A 16,329-nucleotide genomic window follows, 5' to 3' on the forward strand; every position below is an offset into this window, starting at 1 on the left:
TATTTCGACATTCAATATAGAATAACGCACTCAGACAAATGACACCTAATTTATACAACTCATGCCAGAACAAATAATCACTTACGTAACCATTAAAGATAAAAACCTCATTCTAACTTCAGTTAATTGCACAGCTTAGAACAATAAATAACAAACAAAATGTTTACTGCATAAAATAGTGTAGGATTTTAGCACTAATAAACAACACCCAACAACGTAGCTGAAGCATAGAAAGACTTTTTTTTTTTTTGAATTTAACTTTTGACCAAGTTATACTATTTCTATTGGCATTGAAAACAAAGAAAAGCTAATTTTTAGCAACTTGTTGGGATCTTAAACAGCCGTGCAAACCCCATATTTTAATCATGCTAACAACACAACAAAAAACTCATGCGTGTATTTAAAGCTAAATAAGTTAAACAAAAGATTCATGCTAAGCTTATTGCATTTTAAAAATTCAACAATGATCCATATTCCACGGTATGAACCTTAAATAAGAAAGTTTGACAATCTAATCATTCAAGAAAGATAGAAGAATAGGAATAAAGATTAGATCTAAGAGGGCTTTCAACTTTAAACCCCAGACAAGATAAAAATGGCACCTTCGAGGCGATAAATTTCGATTAAACAAATCTCTTTTAGTCGGAGCTTTGACCGGAAACTTGCTGGAAACCTCAACCTCGTCTGCTCCATGTGAACCAAGTGTTAATAGTCGATTTGGGATTAAAGAGAAAACAGAGGATTAAAAAAAATATTCCTATTGGTGTTTGCTAGTGATAACGAATGAACCATTCATTTTTGCTCTATGTTGCGGCTGATTATGATTGTGTCTTGCGGCTAGGTTTTTTCTAGGGTCTTGGGTCCTCCATTATGTAATATATATATATATATATATGTACGGTGTAAAGTGATGAAAAGATTTTTGGGTTCCTCTCTTTATTTTTTATATCCAAAATGATCCTTACTTCCTTTATAAAATCATTCCTTTTCCCTCATCTGTGCTTTGATATTTTTTGTGTGCATGTGCTAAATTATGGGATCCACCAAATAAAATTCCCCTCCTATGTCCTTATTAATCTTTTTTCATTTTTTTTGGCGGGTCCCACGCCCAACAATAATACCCCCTATCACGTGTTCCTCCCCATTTTTGTGATAAAATTTGTTATAACTTTTGTCATTTTGTGGTGAGGTGGTATATTTTGTGGAAGAGTGGAGTGGTGAGCAAGAATTATTCTAGGTGAGGTGTCAAAATGGGAGTGGTATCATGTGTGAGTTGGTTAGGGAAAAAGACAAAAGTAATGAGATATTTCTTGAATTATCTAAAAGAAAACTTAAACTAAAATAAAATATATTAACTAATTTAATGAAATAAAATATCACCCAAAATATTGAAACGAAATCAAAATGACAAGAAAATAATTCTCCCAACTAAATAACACCATTACAGTAGCTTAAAACTATTTTATAAAACTCAAAAGTTGTGAGAACTTTAGAAACTAAGAAAACATATTTTTTGGGATTTTTTTTTTTGTTGCAAATTGAAAACAAAACTTATTATATTCTAAAATGAGACTCCCTTTTTTGCAGTTTTCAAATTCTATAATAAAAACCTACTAAAAAAAAGTTAAAAATGTCCAAGATTAGACTAAAAAGAAAAATTAATCAATAAGACAATGAAAACATCCCGGGAGGGTCAAAAATTACGTGTCTACAGCTGCCCCTGTTTGATTGGGAACACGAAGAGTTTTCAAATAAACAAGTAGACAAAGAAACTAGTTTGGCCCTACCGTTGTTCTAAAAGGAAGGGAAAGAAGGAAGATGATGCAACCGAGCCCTGGTTTTGGGCATCCTACATATCCCGGGTTATAAGGGAATCAGGTCACGTGTAGTTCAAAAGTAAGAAGGGAGACGAAACATATTGAGGTGAATAGTCGAGCGAGGTCCTGTCGAGGCTCCGGTACACGGTCCTATTATTACATCAAATGAAAGACAAAAGTGAAAAAGAAAATACAAGCACAGGATCCTAGCTATGAGGCTTCTCTTGAATCTTGACCCAAATCTTCATGTTTTCCCAAGTGTGAGATAAACACTTCAATCTCGAATTGAACTTAAAAGTAAACTCCATGCTTCAGGCGGGGCCCTGATCTTGAAATTGAAAAGCAGTTGAATGTTGACCCTATTATTCAGGCGGGCTCCTGCTACTTCTAACTGAAAGTACACCCTATTCTTCAGGCGGGCTCCTGAACTTGAAATTGAAAGATATCCCTATTATCCAGGCGGGTTCCTGAACTTGAAATCGAAAGGTGGCCCTATTCTCTAGGCGGATTCCCGATCATCCCATTCTTCAGGCGGGTCCTGACTTGCTTCCCATTCTTTAGGCGGGTCCTGACTTTCTTCCCATTCTTCAGGCGGGTCCTGACTTGCTTCCCATTCTTCAGGCGGGTCCTGCACATTATCAAAACAAATAACACGAACAAAAATTTTCTGTCCCAGGTTGCACCAGGAAATTTTTGGTGAGTGTTAGCAAAATTGTAAAATAATTCAATTATGAAAGTAAAATTAAATGTACTAACTAGGAAGTGCGTCTCCCAGGGGTGAATCTAAAAATTCAAACTAGGAAGTGTGTCTCCTAAATGTAAAAACTAAAAGACCCTGACTAAGAAGTGCGTCTCTTAGGGGTTAAACTGAAAGACTCGACTAGGAAGTGCATCTCCTAGGAGTAGAGATTTGCATTAGGAAGTGTGTCTCCTAAAGTGAAAAACCAGGAAGACCCAGACTATGAAGTGCGTCTCTTAGGGGTTAAACTGAAAGAATCGACTAGGAAGTGCATCTCCTAAGAGTAGAAGTTTTGCATTAGGAAGTGTGTCTCCTAAAGTCAAAAACCAGGAAGACCCAGACTAAGAAGTGCGTCTCTTAGGGGTTAGACAGAAAGACTCGACTAGGAAGTGTGTCTCATAGGAGTAAAGGTTTGCATTAGGAAGTGCGTCTCTTAGGGGTTAAACTGAATGACTCGACTAGGAAGTGCGTCTCCTAGGAGTAAAGGTTTGCATTAGGAAGTGTGTCTCCTAAACATCAAAAACCAGGAAGACCCAAACTAAGAAGTGCGTCTCTTAGGGGTTAGACTGAAAGACTCGACTAGGAAGTGCGTCTCCTAGGAGTAAAGGTTTGCATTAGGAAGTGCGTCTCCTAAACGTCAAAACCAGGAAGAACCAGACTAAGAAGTGCGTCTCTTAGGGGTTAAACTGAAAGACTCAACTAGGAAGTGCGTCTCCTAGGAGTAAAGGTTTGCATTAGGAAGTGCGCCTCCTAAACGAAAAACCAGGAAGACCCAGACTAAGAAGTGCGTCTCTTAGGGGTTAAAATGAAAGACTCGACTAGGAAGTGCGTCTCCTAGGAGTAGAAGTTTGCATTAGGAAGTGCGTCTCCTAAACGTCAAAAACCAGGAAGACCCAGACTAAGAAGTGCGTTTCTTAGGGGTTAAACTGAAAGACTCGACTAGGAAGTGCGTCTCCTAGGAGTAAAGGTTTGCATTAGGAAGTGCGTCCCCTAAACGTCAAAACCAGGAAGACCCAGACTAAGAAGTGTGCCGCTTAGGGGTTAAACTGAAAGACTCGACTAGGAAGTGCGTCTCCTAGGAGTAAAGGTTCATATTAGGAAATGTGTTTCCTAAAAGCAAAACCTGAAAGACCCTGACTAAGAAGTGCGTCTCTTAGGGGTTAAACAGAAAGACTCGACTAGGAAGTGCGTCTCCTAGGAGTAAAGGTTCATATTAGGAAATGCGTCTCCTAAAAGCAAAACTTGAAAGACCCTGACTAAGAAGTGCGTCTCTTAGGGGTTAAACAGAAAGACTCGACTAGGAAGTGCGTTTCCTAGGAGTAAAGCTTTGGGTTAGGAAATACGTCTTCTACACCCTGGACTAGGAAGTGCATCTCCTAGGGGTGACAATATTCATAATTGAAAAGTCGATCAATTTTTGTTGCTTGCAAACATATGTTGTGATATTGCCTTTTGCATCGGTAAAAATAAGACATTGTACATTTGAAGCTTTGACCCTTTGATTTGAGGATAATATCCATTCCTATTTCAAACAAAGAAAAATTGTGAGTTTTAAAATGTGGTGGTGGGTTTGTGGCCTTGGTTCTGAAGGTGCTTGCTCATGCACTTGTTCTACTTAGCTGTGATTTCCAATAGTCTGTGCTCGTTGTCGGCTCGTTAGACCACTGACCCAAATTTTGGCTACCGGAGTGACTCTCAGTGACTTTAAATCAAACCCAATACCAATACCTCTGTTTCATGGTGCCTATTAATTCAAACTCTACTGATCCCATATATTTTCATGAATCCATAATCTATCAATGAACGATAACTCATTGGGTACTCTACCCACTTTGAATCATGCTACCTTCATGTGCTAGCCAGATGTTTTGCTTCGCAATTGGAAAAGCTGGTATCAAGTTTTGAAATCCTTTCTCCACCCGTTCTACATGGATGACTCAACGAAACAAAACAAAAGAAGTAAAAAGATGTAGAAGTGGAAATGTCCCTTATTAGGAGAAAAGGAAAGAAAACACTTATCTGAATGTGGTCGCTGGATCCAATGGTCATGACATGCATTTTGGATTGAGCGGCCTAATCTGTTCAACCAATCTATTCTTTAACTCCGGTTGTGCTCTCACAACTTGTTTTGAAATCAAGGCTTCATATCCCAACCTATTCAACAGGCTCAAAACTCTCATTCGGCTAGTGGCGCTCCGAAGTGTTTTCATCACTAAACCTCTCTCTTTTATTTGTCTCTCATCTTAACATAGCCTTACGGTTCCCATGATGGTTTTTACCAATAAGACTCTCTCATTTTCATTCCCTCAACTCACCGTCGCCTTATGGTGCCTATGAAGGTTTTCACCGGTAAGACTCTCTCATTTTCATTCTCTCAACTCACCGTTGACTTATGGTGCCTATGAAGGTTTTCACCAGTGAGAGACTCTCATTTTCATTTCTCTCAAATCTTCATTGCCTTATGGTGCCTGTGAAGGTTTTCACCGGTAAGAATCTCTCATTTTCATTCTCTCAACTCACCGTCGACTTATAGTGCCTGTGAAGGTTTTCACCAGTGAGAGACTCTCATTTTCATTTCTCTCAGACCTTTATCGCCTTATGGTGCCTCTGAAGTCTTTCACCAATAAGACTCTCTCATTTTCATTCTCTTCTTTCACCTCCCTTATGCTTACGCAGACAGGTGACGCTCGTTAGCAAATATTTTGTACTCATAGCGTACTCAGCCTTGACATTCTCAATGATTGATCTGAAGGTCTTTTCTTTGGTTGTAACGTGGCTTTGGATAGGGTTGAAAAGAAAGGATGGCGTGGAGGCTCGAAGACAACACAAAAATAATAGGGGTGAGACTTACAACTTTTGGAATCGACTCAAAAGAAAACAATAACTTCTGTCCCAGTTTCTTCGAAACGGGAAATTTTGGATTTTCTTTGGTTGGACCGAACCCCAGAATAGGGTTGCCTACGTATCCTGTCGAGACAAGAATCAGGTCAGACGTGGTTCCGGCAGCTCATTTCTTGTGTTTTCTCTCTTTTTTTTTTTTAATTTTTAATTTTTTTTTTTGGTTTGTGTGATTTTGTTTCCTTCTTTCTTTTCTTTTCGTTGTCCTTTTTTTTTTCTAATTCTATTTTGATTCCAAAAGAGGGGTATGAAAGAAAATAAAACTAAGGTTCAACAGGGGTAGCAAATGGTGACACAACATTTAGATAGCAGAATGAAATGCCTTCGTCATACCAATCCTTAAAAATCTCAAGTACAAAACATGCGATTTGAGAATGAGAAATGAAAATCACATGGTATCTCTTCACAACAAATGCATTGTTGGATATTGTCTCTCACTTTTCCTTCATACTTGTCTCTGCTTGTTTCCTCAAATGTTCTTTTTCACAATTTTCGAGTTTTGGTGCATTTGTTCCCTGGCTAAATCAGGTTTTAAGATTTGACCAAAAAATCCGCATGCATGCCATGTTACTAGAACCAGCCTAAAACAAACTGTACAAAGGAAAATGAATTAAAAATTTAACAAAAACAAAAACTCTTTTTTTTCATTAGACAAAAAGGATAGAAGGGTTCGAACATCAAAACAAGCAAGGTAAAAATCCAGATTACAACCCTGAATAATCCGAATAACAGAAAGAGCGTCAAAACAAACTACCAATACTCCTTCCAAGTGGAAAAAGGAGTGACTTCCCCAATTGCTGAGCTTGACACCTTAGCCACTAAGTTGCATATCAGCACTACTAAAACCTTCACTAATGTCAAATACATTATCCTCAACAAATAGGTTCTGGGTCCCTTTGGCCTACACGCTCATTGCTACGAAGTGTACATCATCCCATGCCACTAAAGAATTCTCTGCGACGCTTGGAGTGTCGCTGTCCTGTACCACAATCAGTTTTTCTTGAATCATTCTTTCTATTTCTCTTTTTAAAGTGCGACAGTCTTCAGTACTGTGTCCCTGAATATCAGAATGATAAGCACATCGTACGGTGGGATCAAAACTTTTTGAATGCGGGTCAGGAGTATACCCGAATAGAGGAGTGATCAGGCCCAAATGTCTCAATTTCTGGAACAAGCTCGTATAAGATTCTCCAATGGGTGTGAAATTATCCCTTGGCCTTTGTCTTTTGCCGTACTCCTGCCTCGAATGGGGATTATATGATGCTTGAAAATTTTGTGGAGACGGATGAGGGTTTTGTGGTGTTGCTGCTCGCCATTGTGTGTAATTTGGTGATCGACGTTGATGCTGATTATATTGACGATGGCGGCCCCTCGGACCTTGACCTTGTCCAGATCTAATCATTGCAACATCAGAATTTCCATCCCTCTCTATCCCAAGATTTTTTGACTGACTTTCACTTGCATGCGTGGTGGATTTAAAGGTAGCAAAACTCACAATACATCCTGTTCTAATCCCATCTTCTATCATCTCCCCCATTTTGATGGCTTCAACAAATGATTTTCCTAAGGCAGGGAGCATGTGCTGATAATATTCTTCATCTTGTGCTTGGATAAAAGTCTTCATAACCTCGCTTTCTTTCAGCGGTGGTCTCACCCTTCAGCCTGCTCCCGCCACCTGATGGCAAGTTCCCTGAAATTTTCTGTAGTTTTCTTCTTCAAATTGATCAGAGACTTCTTGTCAGGAACTAAGTCTATATTGTATTGGAATTGCTGCACAAATTCTTGAGCCATGTCGTCCCAAATACGACACTTAGTGAAGTCTTGATCAATGAACCATTCTGAGGCTAAACCTGTCAAACTCTCACCGAAGTAGGCCATAAGCAACTCTTGCTTAGCCCCAGCTCCTCTCAATTGATTGCAATACCTCTTCAAGTGGGCCATAGGGTCACCATGTCCATCGTATTTGTCAAACTTTGGGACCTTGAATCTGAGGGGTAGATGACCGTCGGGAAACATGCATAAATCTCTAAACGAGACACTTTTATAACCTTCCAATCCTTGTAAGTTCTTCATAGCTTGTTCCAGGTTTTTCATTTTTCTAGCCATGTCTTCATGTTCAGCATTTTTCGCCTGTCTCTCAATAAGAGAATTAAACTGTGAAATAGAGTGATGAGGATCTGGGCCCGTGAATGTGAAATCTGAAGGGTAGTACTGATCTTGACGGGTAACAAATTGTAACACATGATTTTGTCTTTGCACCATAGTGGGTTGGGGAATCATGTCATCTGGCACAGTAGTTGTCACAACCATAGGATTAGGCTGCGAGAGCGTATAAACGGGCGGAGCTGTTGCGATACCCTGAATATCAATCCTGATTTGCACCCTTGGAAAACGACTTGTGGAGGTTTCAGTGATGTTAGGCAAATTGGTATAGTCACCTAGACCATGAGCAAACCCAGAAAGATGCACTAGATCTTCTGACATGGAAAGTGAGGCCTGAGTATTTGCATGTTCCATAGGCGTGATGTCAGAAAAACTAGGGATTGCCTGGGGCGGTTGCCTACCATTCGACCATTCTTGTAACAGCCCCACCATAGTTGTCTCAACAACCTATTTTCCTCAACAACGGTTGATTCATGTTGACCATGTCCTTGTCTTTTCTCAGTATTGACTATTGGGAGTTCATTTTCACTCGACATTCGCACACTTCCTTTTGATCTAGTGAAGTGGATGTGTGTTGCCGGTGTACCACAAACCAACCACTTTCTAAAATCGAACATCATAAAAAATATGGGTTAGGGAATTGCTTGCAATGCATATATTCACAATTATCAGTTCTAGAATGACTCTAAGGGTAATAATGTCATTTTGGCATCATCCCAGTTCCCGCTCGATTTGGCCATCCTCTCTCTTTCATTTTTCATTTCCACGCCTCTCAATTCACTCGCTCTCTTTCCTTTTTTTTTTTTTTTACGATTATCTCTCTTTTCTTTCCACTCTTTTTTCCTTTCTTCTCCGCTCTTTCACTACTCATTTTGATTTTTGAAAATAATTCGATCGAACCCAACTTGAGTTGCCTACGTATCATGCTGGGACATGAATCAGATCTTTGCGTAGTTCGGGAAGTTTCGGTATAAAGTAATCAACAAAATTGTTTCGATTTTTTTTTTTTTAAGTAAAAGTAAAACTATCTCCTTTGTTTTCCAGATTTTCTAATACAATTTTTTTTTTTTGAATTTTGAATAATATCACCGAACCCGATATGGGCTGCCTACGTATCGTCGCCCCGAGGCACGGGAATCAGGTGTGCGTAGTTCGTCCAGATTGGATTGTTGAGTTGTCTTTTGAAAAATAAATACATAAACTCGTCTCAAATGAACTCTTCTTTTCTTATTTTTAGCAACAGCCACACAAATTAGAGGTTTCAGGAAAAATGATGTGTAAAAAGTCAGATGAATGCTTCTCTCTCTTCTATTGCACTAGTTAGCCTAAAGCCGATCAACAATCAATCAAGCCTTAAAAATAATATTGCAAATAGCACATGAGATGCACAGGTCGGTTAGAAAAAGGGATACCTGTCCTAGACGGACCTGAACCCTGTGCCGAGTCCCACTAAGTCAAATGCAAGTGATGCATATAAGCAGATCCTATTAGGGATAATCATGTCTGTGTTTCAGTTCTGCTAGGTTTAAAACCTAATGGAAAATGGTGTCTAGACTAGCTAGCCCGAGCGGACAACTCGAGCCGAGGAGGGGCAATACTGTCGGTAGCAGTGCTATTCCGACTTCATTGCTTATCCTGTCCCGCTTAACATGTGTGACTAAAATCCTTCACTAGGCGCCAAGACACTCCGGCTTTATCTTGACAGAAGTAGGATGCATAACTGCATTCCTGTGACTGTGTGTGAAGTGTTTCAGAGACTCAGAGGGGTGCGCAAGAGAAGACAGTTTATAATACAGTTCAACAATATCAAAGCGGTACATGAGCGGGCAAGTAGCACATTAGGCTAACAAACACACAATAAACCCAAATAATAATAATAATAAGAAAAGACAAGTGTAAGGCAATATCACAAAGCTCGAACTCTGGTTTACCCCAGCAGAGTCGCCAGAGATGTCACACCCCTTTTTGCGCCCCCGCGCTATAAACGCGCAAGTTTTTATTATTAAAGGGTTTTTCCATTTGAAGTGACGGTTTTGAAAAAGGATTATTTTATTTACAGAGTCGCCACTTGGAATTGAGTTTTGGTGTTCCAAGCCACCTTATGAATCCCTAATCAAAAGGAAATGACTCTTTTATTATGGTCCGCGAAAACAGAAGACCGGGTAAGGAATTCTGTTGACCGGGGAGAAGGTGTTAGGCATTCCCCGAGTCCCGTGGTTCTAGCACGGTAGCTTTATCGACTTATACTTAGCTTAAATTAATTTTGGATATTTTATGTATTTTGAGCCTTGATTTGCTCGTACTTTTATTGTTGAACATTTATTGGTCTTTAAACCGGATGCGTAACCGCATTCCGAATCTTTTAAGCGTCTCGAAGTAAGATGCATAACTGCATTCTTATTCGAAACAAAATTAATTATTAAAAAGAGTTCGGCCAAGGTACGTAACCGCATCCTTGAGTTATTAGGGTGTCTCGGAATAAGATGCGTAGCCGCATTCTTAGTCGAAACAAACATCTTAAAACGCGCCTAAAGCTCATCTAGCGTTAAATGCAATTATTTGTCTCTGAAATTCGAGAATTATTATTCGGTTATTATTAATTCGTTTTTAGTCATTTTTAACTCTTCGACAACGGATTTTGAATAAATTCGCAATCCATCTCGCTCCCTTACAATTGGTTTTTCCACTCTTTATTTCATACCTGACAACGGGGTATGAAATGATTCGTACCCCATGTCTCTCATCTCACAATTAATCAATTAATTAATTAGTTAATCGGGCCATAAACAATTGATCCAATCCGTAAAGTATATTATTTATTTCCATTGGACAATCAAGCAACCCTTCAACTTAACGAATTCCCGTTATTTCGACATTCAATATAGAATAACGACTCAGAAAAATGACACCTAATTTATACAACTCATGCCAGAACAAATAATCACTTACGTAACCATTAAAGATAAAAACCTCATTCTAACTTCAGTTAATTGCACAGCTTAGAACAATAAATAACAAACAAAATGTTTACTGCATAAAATAGTGTAGGATTTTAGCACTAATAAACAACACCCAACAACGTAGCTGAAGCATAGAAAGACTTTTTTTTTTTTTGAATTTAACTTTTGACCAAGTTATACTATTTCTATTGGCATTGAAAACAAAGAAAAGCTAATTTTTAGCAACTTGTTGGGATCTTAAACAGCCGTGCAAACCCCATATTTTAATCATGCTAACAACACAACAAAAAACTCATGCGTGTATTTAAAGCTAAATAAGTTAAACAAAAGATTCATGCTAAGCTTATTGCATTTTAAAAATTCAACAATGATCCATATTCCACGGTATGAACCTTAAATAAGAAAGTTTGACAATCTAATCATTCAAGAAAGATAGAAGAATAGGTATAAAGATTAGATCTAAGAGGGCTTTCAACTTTAAACCCCAGACAAGATAAAAATGGCACCTTTGAGGCGATAAATTTCGATTAAACAAATCTCTTTTAGTCGGAGCTTTGACCGGAAACTTGCTGGAAACCTCAACCTCGTCTGCTCCGTGTGAACCAAGTGTTAATAGTCGATTTGGGATTAAAGAGAAAACAGAGGATTAAAAAAAATGTTCCTATTGGTGTTTGCTAGTGATAACGAATGAACCATTCATTTTTGCTCTATGTTGCGACTGATTATGATTGTGTCTTGCGGCTAGGTTTTTTCTAGGGTCTTGGGTCCTCCATTATATAATATATATATATATATATATATATATATATATATATATATATATATATATATATATATGTAGGGTGTAAAGTGATGAAAAGATTTTTGGGTCCCTCTCTTTATTTTTTATATCCAAAATGATCCTTACTTCCTTTATAAAATCATTCATTTTCCCTCATCTGTGCTTTGATATTTTTTGTGTGCATGTGCTAAATTATGGGGTCCGCCAAATAAAATTCCCCTCCTATGTCCTTATTAATCTTTTTTCATTTTGTTTGGCGGGTCCCACGCCCAACAATAATACCCCCTATCACGTGTTCCTCCCCATTTTTGTGATAATTTTTTTTTATAACTTTTGTCATTTTGTGGTGAGGTGGTATATTTTATTGGAAGAGTGGAGTGGTGAGCAAGAATTATTCTAGGTGAGGTGTCAAAATGAGAGTGGTATCATGTGTGAGTTGGTTAGGGAAAAAGACAAAAGTAATGAGATATTTCTTGAATTATCTAAAAGAAAACTTAAACTAAAATAAAATATACTAACTAATTTAATGAAATAAAATATCACCCAAAATATTGAAACGAAATCAAAATGACAAGAAAATAATTCTCCCAACTAAATAACACTATTACAGTAGCTTAAAACTATTTTATAAAACTCAAAAGTTGTGAGAACTTTAGAAACTAAGAAAACATATTTTTTGGGAAATTTTCTTTCTTTTGTTGCAAATTGAAAACAAAACTTATTATATTCTAAAATGAGACTCCCTTTTTTGCAGTTTTCAAATTCTATAATAAAAACCTACAAAAAAAAAAAAGTTAAAAATGTCCAAGATTAGACTAAAAAGAAAAATTAATCAATAAGACAATAAAAACATCCCGGGAGGGTAAAAAATTACGTGTCTACAAATCTTCTACCACAGGAATTGAAAACTTGTTCTTCACTGTATACTTTTTTAGATCTCTATAGTCAACACTTAGCCTCCATGGTCCATCCTTTTTCCCACTAATACCACAAGAGATGCAAAAGGGCTGCAACTTGGTTGTACTATCCTTTGGTCAAGCATTTGTTCAACCAGTGTCTCAATAATATACTTTTTAACTGATGGATATCTATATAGCCTCTAATAGGTTCAGTTTCTTGTTATAAAACAATTCTATGGTCAAATGCACCTTTAGATATCTGTATTCTATTGTTTAGGTTCCTCAAATAACTCTGTAAACTCCCCTAATAGACTCAACAGATTAGGATCCTTTTCATAATCACCTCTTGTTTCTAGAGAATACTAATGCATCTCAGTGCTCTTAGTACTAACAACCTTAGTAGGCCTCACTTGAATCATACAAAGTTGAGATTCTTTACCTGTATGCTTGTCCAATTTGCCAGCCCCAGATATGGTGATTTTCTTTTCTACTTCTCTCAATAGATGTTTCTTTCCTTTTTGCCCGAACTCCATAGTAAGATCTCTGAAGTTCATTTTAATATCCCTTAATGTGAGCAACTATTGCACCCCCAGAACTATTCCACATGACCCTAAAGGTAGAAGTAAGAAATCAGCTGTGAATTCGGCCCTTTGTAAAAGCCGAGAGATTCTACATATCTTATCCACCTTCATATCATCACCATTTGTTGCAGCTACTATTTGTGGGATGGTACTACTGGTTGGACACCCTAAATTCTAAACAAGTTCTGGATTAATAAAATTATGTGAACTCTCAGTGTCAACCAATATGTGTAATGGTTTCTTGACATGGTAACTAGTTACTCTCAAAGTTCTAACCCCAATGAACCATTCAATGTATGTACATATATTTCCATCTGTTCTGGCTGCTTTTGATTTGGATCATCTATTCTGGTTGCTTTTGATTTGGATCAACTTTTTGTTCTTCCCATACTGCTATTTCTCCTTCTTGTTCCAACAGTTCTTCCTGTTCCTCAACTTCTAGAATGTACAGTTGTCTCAAGTTCTTACACTTTTGACCAGGAGTATATTTCTCAAGACAGAAATAGCACAATCCTTGTGCCCTTTTCTCATTCATCTCTTCAACAGTCAATCTCCTTCTTGTGACCCCCTTCTGAAATGCAGGAACTTCAGAGTTTGGTGTAGGTAGTAAGGATTTGATTTGGAAACTTTGTTCATTATTCCTTCTAAATGAAGGATTCTGCTCAGTAGCAAAAGAAGATTGTTTATGGACTTAGCTTGAGCAGCTAAGAATGCTTCTTGCATCCTAGCAGTCATATACAACTAAGATAATTTACTAAGACTTGTCAATTTCACAGCCATATTCAGTTCATCATTAAGTCCTTCAATGAAACAGCGAATTGCATTTTCTTGAGACAAATTTACTCTAGTCAATTTGCTCTCAAAACTAGCTTGATAATCCTTCACAGAACCAGTTTGTTTGATCTTTTTAATCTCATCCATAGGGTCATCATAATTAACCCCAAACCTTTCTACTAAAGTCATTACATACTCATTCCAAATAGGAAGATCAATATATTGTCTATACCTGATTAATGATAGGTGCCACTGAATTGCTTCTCCTTCCAAGTGTATTGCAGCCAATCCCACCTTCTTGTCCCTGGGAACACCATCAAATTCGAAGAACTGATCAACTTTGAATAACCATGACTTCAAATCCTCACCAGAAAACTTTGGGAAATCCAATTTTGAATAGCGAAAAATCCCTTGATTGATCTGGTAATTCATGGTGTTTCTGTCTCTAACTTCTTCATCATTTGCTTGTCTTTCACTTGATACTCTTTCTCTTTTTCCCCTCGAAGTTTCCACTCCAGGTTCCATTGAATTATCTTCACTTCAATTGACCAATTGTTCCTTCAACTCCATAACTGTTTGATCCAATTTTTTGAGTGTTGCGACTTCAACATTAAGGATTCCAATTTCTGTGATTAATTTCTGCATTACTTCGTGCATATCCACACCATCAGTGTTCGATTCAGTGGTGGGATCTCCATTTGATCTTATTCCTTTCGCCATTATTGCTGAGAATCAACAAGCTCTGATACCAATGTTACCTAAAATGCAGGGATTCAATAAAGGATCCAAGGTTTTAGTTAGCTGAACAGGAGATATTCCGAGATTTCTCGAGTTATCAGCTATGGTGGATGATTGAGATAAGAAATTGAGATAGAAGAATTAGTAGGAAACTATAAAATGTATATTCATATTGATGAGAATGAATGATATACAATACAATGCTTATACCAATGAAATGTAGTTGCTATTCAACTAACTAATCAGTTGAACTAACTTGTGTAACTAACTCTAACCACCTGTTGGCTTGGTTGTTGACATGGCATTTCACTAACTAACTCCTAACAACCAACTAACTTCTGGAATTTACTAATTCATCCCTCTACTTTCTAATTCATGTATCAACTCAACCCAATAAAAAGTGAATAAATGGAATATATGTTTAAAGAGAGTAGAATGCTAATAGGTTTTTCACCATTGTTAAGAGACAGAAGATTGAGAAGAATACGTAAGAAGGATGCTGGATAATTAGTTTATATAGATTGAGACTTTTATTAAAAGTCACTATCGGTTAGAAACATTGTTTTAAAAGGATACACCTATTTAGAAAAGTCACAACCAATCACTTAATTTCTTCTTGTTAATTAAATACTATTATGATTTAATAATACTTATATATATATATATATCAGGGAAGTCAACAATCTTGACAAATGGCAAATGCCAAGTATAATATCAGATATGACGGGGCCCATTTTTTTGACCTAACTGACATATTCTTTTGTAATGCGCTTGTATTAGTATATTTATAGCTACACGGTTTTTGGCAAGGTAAGGTCTGGTCCCCTTCTCGTATTATCTCTTCCAAGATTTATACAACCCAGTTGTGATCTGGGGGGAAAATTAAAAAAAAAAAAAAGTGATCTGGGAAACATTATGAAAAGAAAAAAAAAACAAAGAAGTTAATTAGTCCACTAAATTAATCAACTTTGCTAGTGGCACTAATTTTGCGAACTTATTCCGAAATCTCTGCACTACCATGCAGTATAGATACTTAATACTGTATTAGAAAGGAGTCAAAAATATTATGCATCTCAATGTGTGTGTGGGGGGGACAAACTGATGCTTTTTGCTCCGGACGACATTCCTGCGGCATTGCTCCATTTGCTTAAAGTTGGAAAAAGGAAAATAAAATGCTCCACTTTTTCCAGTATTCTATTGGCAAGTCAAAGTAAACTGCTTTTTCCATAAGCGGAGCTAAAGAATACAAGGGGGTTTTTTCTTCTTGCGCTAGTTGATCACATCCAATCCTACTCTCGATTTGAAAGTAGTACGGAAGATTGCAATGATAAACCTAGCAAAGGTAGTTTGCCCCGCGAGGAGTACTTGGTGTGAGTAAAAGTATTCAAGGGTGTGAATTTGGAAAATTCTTAAAATAATCTCCAAACAAAAGCTTGATTTTTCAATTACTTCTAAGAAGTATGACTAAAGGGCTAATTAACTATCGGCATGATAATAAACAAGCCCTCAAATTTGGCCTCAGCTGACAAGTATGCCCTTCAACTTTAGGTGTGCACAAGTAGGCATCTCAACTTGTATAAAATTGAACACGTAAATACAAATGCTGACGTGACACATAAATTTTAGAAGTGTCTAGATGATCATTTTGCAAGTTGAAGTGTTCAATTGACAAACTGGAGACAAGTTGAGGTGCCTACTTGTGTACACCCAAAGTTGAAGGGCATACTTACCAGCTGAGACCAAGTTTGAGGGCCTATTTGTGTATTATGCCTTAATTATCTATGAAATTACAACAAACACTTGAAATGCGCAATTTAACTAAGGTATGAATTGTCATTTTTGACGTTCTTCACAGTTAAATTCTTGACATCAAACATGACCGGGTCAGTCCGGGCCAATTACTTGGAAAAACATGTCTCCATGCTTTTCTGCTGAGTTGATATGTCGTAAAATTCAACTTTTTGGAGTGTATTTGCTCA

At 37.4% G+C, this 16,329-nt stretch overlaps 1 long non-coding RNA gene across 1 annotated transcript; it reads right to left on the bottom strand.

The window, feature by feature from the left end:
- Positions 1-1,646: 1,646 nt before the first annotated feature.
- On the bottom strand, positions 1,647-11,325 carry LOC132610984 (uncharacterized). The gene is made up of 2 exons (XR_009571398.1): positions 11,084-11,325; positions 1,647-6,045 (listed from the first exon to the last, which is right to left on the bottom strand). It is a non-coding gene; the product is annotated as an uncharacterized LOC132610984 (long non-coding RNA).
- Positions 11,326-16,329: the final 5,004 nt, after the last annotated feature.

Source organism: Lycium barbarum, chromosome 9 (genome assembly GCF_019175385.1).
Source record: "Lycium barbarum isolate Lr01 chromosome 9, ASM1917538v2, whole genome shotgun sequence".
Lineage (NCBI taxonomy): Eukaryota > Viridiplantae > Streptophyta > Magnoliopsida > Solanales > Solanaceae > Lycium > Lycium barbarum.